The sequence below is a fragment of the Microplitis mediator genome, chromosome 8 (assembly GCF_029852145.1).
Source record: "Microplitis mediator isolate UGA2020A chromosome 8, iyMicMedi2.1, whole genome shotgun sequence".
NCBI classification, from domain to species: Eukaryota; Metazoa; Arthropoda; class Insecta; order Hymenoptera; family Braconidae; genus Microplitis; species Microplitis mediator.
Window position 1 is genome coordinate 24193944 of NC_079976.1, and position 7959 is coordinate 24201902.

Below are 7959 nucleotides of genomic sequence, written 5' to 3' on the forward strand. Positions count from 1 at the left end.
ATCTTTTGATAGATACTACATAGACTGGCTCAAGATGACGTCCACAAGACGATCTCATAGGAGTAGTCTTATACTATTTTTATAAAAATATATCTTGCGAAAGACCCCTAGGTGTTTACGTCTTTATATCGACCTATTTATCTGTTACAAGATATTAATGCAAGATTCTGAGACAAACTTGTCGCGCTCAAATTTACTTGTCACATGCAGATTATCGTATAACCAACAAAAATGTCGCGGCAACAGTTGAATCTGCAAAAAGCTACTTAGCGAACACTAAAATAGTACTCATATCGCATTGATGATAAAAAAGTATGTTCAATTCGTACGGTGTTGCCGATTGCCTCATTTCGTTCGTGCACTCAACTTTGCTCTCGTGGTCAATCGACAACTTACCGCACTAGTTGTATAGTATACTATTTTACTTTTTTAGAACTCGCAGACTTTTCGCAAGAAGAAGCCATAAGATCGAGATCTTTTCAAATGTTTTCTAATTTGAACAGGTCCTACGCGTCAAAAGTGAGGTATCTGGTGAAAATTAACCAAAGTGTGAGGCATAAGAAAATTCTTTTTAATAACTACGTTTTTAGCGTTGCAATACGACATCAGAAGATTTTATAAGAAGACTCTGAATCTACAGAATACTGTTCAATTGAAAGTGGTATAACTGTCTAATTTATCATAGGTTTGGGGGCGATGAGTAAATTGTTTGGAATAGGAAAAACAAATTCGGTTAGTGTAGAGCTCTCCAACATTTGCATTTTCTAATCCCTCGCGTAATTGCCATAACGGTATTTCTGCGCTATTTTCCTAATATTTTTTAGGTATAAGTATTATTACGGTATACCCACGGTATTAATGCGGCATGCTTGTGAAATTTCATTACTGTATTAATGCCGTAAATATATTTTGTTAATACCAAATTGATATAGAAACTATACCGTATTTCTACTGTGATTATACCATATGTACTAGACTGGGCCAAAAAAATTGACTATTTTTTTTTCTTAGCTATATCGAGAATATTATTCAGAATGACAAAAAAAAAAATTTCATGAAAGTTTGAGCCCTTAATAATAATTTTAAGAGGTATATCATCGCTATTTTTAATTTTAATTCATAGTTTTATGTTTTACGTCAGAACTGCTAAAACATTGAAGTAAAAAAAAATCATTTTTACTTATTCTTATGTAAAATTAAATTCCCTACAGAAAAGGTCTGATTGAAAATATTCCTCAGACAAGCCGTTTTCGATTAATTAAGCTTAATAAATTGATATATTTTTTCGATTTAACATTTTTACTTCTGAATTTTGTAACTGACGAATCAATAAATATCTAATAAAGACCATGACAGACTTTCAAGGGTAATTTAATGCTCTACAAAAAAGGTCTCTTGACATTTTTTGCTAAATTCACTCCTTCCCGTATGAAAAAGCAATTTATGAGCTTCAGTATAATTCAAAATATATGATAAATTATATGGAATTATAAGATGTCATATATGGAGCCATATACAAAATTTTGCCGAAATATTATATGATTTTATAATTTGCAACATATATATCGGTAATATATTTTTTTTAGATGCTAACTTATAAATATTGCTTATAATATTTTATACTATACTTTAAGTTATATGATTAGATATATGATTTAATTATATGACTGACATATAATATTTATACATGTAAATATATAATTATATAAATATATGTTCACATATATTTGTATAAATGTATGTAAATATATATTTATATAGATATATGTTTGTGTATATTTGCACAAATATAAAACTAGAGATTTTAAGCTATAAAATGCTTTTTTTTAAATCTCGATACGATTATTTTTGATGAAGTTACAGTCTTGCAAGAATCAGTAAAAAATTTGTAAAATTTTTTTGTTCCTTTAATTTTTGGTATGAGTGTATTTTTTAAATTATTTATATATAATAATATCGAAATTATTATAATATTGAAATTATAAGTTTATATATAAAACGAGAATATAATTTGAGATGTAATATCATATGTATACAATTACATATATTATAAATTATATGGATTATAATAATATTGAAATTATAAATTAATTTATAAGATGAAACATACATTTTATGTTATAAATTAATATATAAAGCGGACATATAATTTTTGATACAATATCACATGTATATAATCACATATATTATAAATGATATGGATTATTATAATATTAAACGTATAAATTATTACATATGATGAATCATATATTAATCAATATTAATAATTTTGCCGCCATATATGTTCAGTTATTTACCATATATTTTTTTATATATTATCGACAGTATATGGTTTTTTCATACGGGTTCGAAAGTTATTAAAGGTTGAATTTGAGTCAAAACGATTTCAATAACACGAATAACTTTCGAAGGAGTGTTCTTCGAACCTTAAGTACATATTGTGACAAAGTGAAACTGACCCTTAAAAATATTTGAATAAATAGAAAACAAATGCCTTCTTCTCTTGTTTTATAGAAGCGCGACTAAAGTCAGTCAGTCATATATTGACAGCATAACAGCATACATCTCGTATTCAATAAACGATATTTTTCTTTGCCTTTCTTTTACTGCTGTTAATTGTGGTGTTATTATTTATAATTTAAGTGTGCTATCATTGTAGTATAAGTGATATTAATTATAAGTTACCAGTTACTACAATTTGGTGTCAGAAGTGTGTGTGTGAGTGAAGTGTAAATATTAAAAAAAAAATTATTATGCCACGACGGACAAGGCAAACGATTCCCGATGATATTTCGGATATCGTTGAAGACGCTCGGGACAATAAACTAAGGAGTGAGATGAACAACCAATTCGAGGAGTTCCGCAAGCACTTTACGTGCTATTTACGAAAGCAGAAAGAGGAGGATGAAAAGCGGTTCGACAACCTGGAATCCAATTTTTCCAGAGTAGAAAGAATCCTCGAAAAGATTGCGGATAAACTAGAGGACACATCAAGACAAAACAAATCCGGTGATGTACCCCTTATTAATAATAATAATAATAATAATAGTCGTGACACAGCCTTTAGTGCAGTTCCTCCTCGGAACGTTAATGTCGAAGCGGGAATTCATGTTGACGCAGAAAGAAATAAAAATTTAGAGAATAAATCGGGCGAAAAAATTAATAAAAATAAACCGAGAATAATTGCGACACCCAACCCATCATTTATTTTTAGACCGATTGATTCAATTAAACCAGACACATTTGATGCTTCTGTGTCTGCTGATAGTTATTTAAAACATTTTGAAATCGTTTCAGATCATAACGGATGGACAGATCAAATTAAAGCGTCATACTTAGGAGCTTCATTGAGAGGAAAAGCTCAAACAATTTTAGACAAATTATCGTCGGACGATTTAAAAAATTATGATAAAATTAAAGAAATGTTAATATCGCGATATGGAAAAAGAAAATTTTCTTATGTTTATTTGAATGAATTACAAAACACAAAACAAAAATCTGACGAGTCTCTTGAAAGCTTCGCTGAAACAATCGACAGACTCGCTCGCCTCGCGTATCCCGATCTAACAGATAATGTGGTTGACCGTCAATCTTCTCAACATTTTATTAGTGGGTTACTAGATAAAAGATTACAATTTTCTTTAAGATCCGAAAAAATTTTTACTTTAAATAAAGCTTTAGAAAGAGCTTTAGAGTTAGAATCAATATCAAAATTAATTTACGGAGAAAAGAAAAGTACAGTTCAGTCAAATAATAACTTCAAACAATCAAATAATTACAAACCTAATTTAAAAAGAAAACTAGAATTTGATAACAGTAATCGTAAATGCTTTTGGAAATTCATTCAGATCAAGGCAGAGAATTTGAATCTTTAATTTTTAAAGAATTGATGGAATATTTAGGAATAAAGAAAACTCGAACAACTCCTTTGCACCCTCAATCAAACCCTCGCGGTTTTGGAAATACCGAAATAATACCGGAATTATACGGTATAAATACTGCATAAATATGGTATTATTCAAGTTATTTTGGCCAGTTTTTTTGCCGCATTACTACCAAAAATTTACGAAAAAAATTCAGAATATTTACGGTAATAAAACAGAAAAAATACGGTATTTTAACAGCATTAAAACCGTAATTATACAGCATATTTTCGGCATTTTTGCAGCATTAAACCGTTCTACCCGGAACAAAAATTATATATAATTATATAAAATTTTATTTAATTACATATAATTATATATAACGTTGTAAGGTTATATGTACAATAACTGTCATGAAAAAAAAAAAAAAAAAGAACCCGCCAACTCGTGGGCTCGATCCCGGGTCCTAATGATTTAAAGCCTGATCTGTTAACCATTATGCCAAATCGCTTATTCGAAAGTTGATACTAATTGTATTTATATCTATACAAACAAACTTAAGAAAATTGAAAACCTCAATTTTCCCGGATTCTTATTTTCACTTACATTCTTTTGTTTCAATAAGAAATGTGTGAACTAATAGAATAAAATATAAAATTTTACACTTTGCACATTTTCGATGATTTTAACCGCAGAAGCAAATATAAAATAAAACCAAATTTTTTACAATTTTTCATTATATCAGGATAAATCTGGCAAAATCGCAGGATATCTACGGTATAATTACCAAAAAAATACGATTTTATTATTATAAAATTATCGCATTATTGCGGTATTTATATAGCATTTTTTCGATGAAAGTTCAGCATTTTTATAGTTTTTTTACGTCATTTTTTTGGTAAAAGTTCGGCATTTTTATAGTAATTTTACTATAATAATCTGGTAACTCTACAGTATAAGTACAGCAAAAAAACTGGCCAATATAACCACATTATTACCAAATTATTACGGTAAATTTACGGCATGTGTATAAATGCCGAAAATTTACGGCATTTTTACGGCATTCGCAAAACCGCGAGGGAACGGCTTGGTTGAAATATTGAATAGGACAATTCTTCAATACCTTTCAAAATTTATTTCGAAAAATCAAAAAGATTGGGATAAATGGTTACCACTTTTCCTCTTAGCTTATCGCTCTTCTAAACATGAAACTACAGAATTTTTTCCTGCAATGCTCATGATGGGACGTGAACTCAGGATTCCTTTAGATCTTCTTCGAGGTTCTTCGATAGACCTAGAGAATTCAGCGGGGTCTGAGACACTGTCTGATTTCGTGAGTCAATTGAAAGAGAAAATAAATTCTATTCGCAATATTACAAGAAATAAATTTGAAATCAAATCAAATAAAGCTAAATCAAATTTTGATTTAAAAATGAATCTATTAACTTTTAAGGAAAAAGAATTAGTTGGGCTCATTTCCCCCATAGAGTCAAAGGAAAATCTCCGAAACTTCAACGCGATTGGGAGGGTCCTTATGAAATTGAAAATAGATTCAATAATGTAGTTTATAGAATTTGAAAAATTACAAATGGGAAATATAAAATCGTGCATGTAAATCGTCTTGCACCATAGTGTGATCAATAAGAGGAAATAAAAAAGAAGTCCGGCTGGGACCCTGAACGATCTCAGCGCAGACGTTGTAAAGGGTTCCCGGGATTCTGTAGTCAATTAGTAAGTTTAGGATATCTTGCAAACTGATAGAATTTAAGATGTCTGAACGACTTACTAAAGACCGGTATAGTCCTTAGGAGAAGTCTGGTAGTGGACCCTGAATAGCCACACTGTAGACGATGCTGAAGAGTTCCCGAGATTCTGAAAGAAGTCTGGCTGAGGGCTCTGAACAATCTCAGTGGTAACGTTGTTCGAGGGATTCCCGGGATTCTATAAGGACTGAAATGTTCTGGGTTTGATTATATTAGCTGAAGGGAAGTCTGGCCGTGGGCCCTGAACGATTGATCGTTGCGGGGTTCCCGGGATTCCTCAGTCATTGATCGGAGACTGGATATTTCTTCTGATCTAAGTGAGCTCAACAAGGATCAAAAGTTTGATTCTGAGGACTTATCAATGGCTGATAGCAATCTAACTCGAGCTTTGGGATCCATCCGGAGTTGACATAGTCAACATTTTCCTTAACCCTTCAGCACTCACGTTATGAGCATTTTGCTCACACTCGATTTAAAACAATAATAACTTCTTTTTTTTCAAATGGAAAGGCTAGATGAAATTTTTTCTACCTTCGAGTAATTTTATCTATTTTCAAATTATGAACTTTTGAAATGCCTTAATATTATATATAATTTATAAAAAAATATTTTTCTCATGCGCGTCAGAAATTGTGAGCATTCTCCTCATCACGGGATTGTAGATGTTACAAAAAAAAATTTACTTTCGGTGACATTCGGGCCAGTTCGTGTGCCTTTGTAAGGGTGTAGCTGTTCGGCCACACTTGGTATACTTCGTAACTTTTAAACTTATCCTCCGTTACAAGTGCGCCAGAGCGCGCGAGATGTTAGACGCATGCGCATAGAGCGTGAGCAAATCTCTCATCACGAGAGTAAAGATTACTGGAAAGTTCACGTGAGTGCTGACGGGTTAAGTAGTGCACGACTTTTGGGAGATAGGTGGATACCCTGGAGAGTTTCCGAGGAGCTTTTAGGGAGAAAAATGAAATTCGTTGCAACGTGTGTTATTCAGTATCATTGGTATGTTAGCTCGAGATGACATATCGGAGAATGGTCTGGATGAATCGAACGGCAGAAAATGAGCATTTAAGATCGAAAAAGTACTAAATTGATTACAAAGAAAATTTATGAATCAACAACTAATAAATAATAGAATGTAGCGATGAAATATGTTTAAATATAAAATTTAATAAAATGGTGGAGATACTCGTTTTGTTTTTTTATTATGTGCAGATAATATTTTCAATTTCATTGGGAAGGGAGAGAAGGAGTCCATTTCTAGTCCTTCAAGGAGGAGAGGAAGGAGTTTCTTTTCCCATCCCGTACCTGTTCCCATTCCCATTGAAGGTCCATTTAATCAAGAGGAGGGTTACATTTTTTCAATTTTATTAATTTTGATTCGTTGAATAGGAAAATAGAGTCACGCACATCAATTAACTTCTTAGCAGAATATTTTATTTTTTTATTATTATCAATTCTTAGCTCAATTAAACTATAGACTATTTTTTTATTTTTTTATTATCTTTGCGTTAGCCTACAGGGTTGTTTTTTGGCTATGGTGTTTTTTTCCCTGTAGGGTAATAGATAGGGTGTGTTGGGACCATAGCGGAATCAAACCGAAATTGTAAATGATTTTAATTTCAATCAAGTTCGATTCTTCCAGCACAACTTTTATCGGGACTATAATGTTATTGAGAAGGGGGTAGTCTAACGAATGTGAAACTAATCCTTAAAAATATTTGAATAACTAGAGAACAAATGCCTTCTTCTCTTGTTTTATAGAACCGCGACTAGAGTCAGTCAGTCATATGTTGACAGCATAACAGCATACATTTTGTATTCAATAAACTATATCTTTCTTTGCCTTTCTTTTACTGCTGTTAATTATTGTGGTGTTATTATTTCTAATTTAAGTGTGTTATCATTGTAGTATAAATGATATTAATTTTAAGTTATCAGTTACTCCAATATTTATGTATACTAGGGTGATCCAAATAATGACAAATTTTTTTTTTTTCTTCCAAACAGGTTCAAAAGTTTCATTTAGATAAAAAAAGACGCCTGTGAAAATTAGAGCTCTTAATATTAACATTAAGAGGATCCTCATCGCACTTTTCTATTTTCTATAAGAATAACATGAGAAAAATTTTTTTTACGTCTTCTGATTTTTATAAGTAGCTAACGATGCGTCATAGGAATAACTGGCAGGCATATTTTTGTAGGGAATTGAATTCTCTACAAAAAAAGATTCTTATCATTTTTTGAGGAATCTATTTGTTCAAAAGTTATTTGAGGTTGAAGTCGAATTCATATTAAATTTTGAGGTTTTCTACTTTTCCGGCGAAACTATCAGA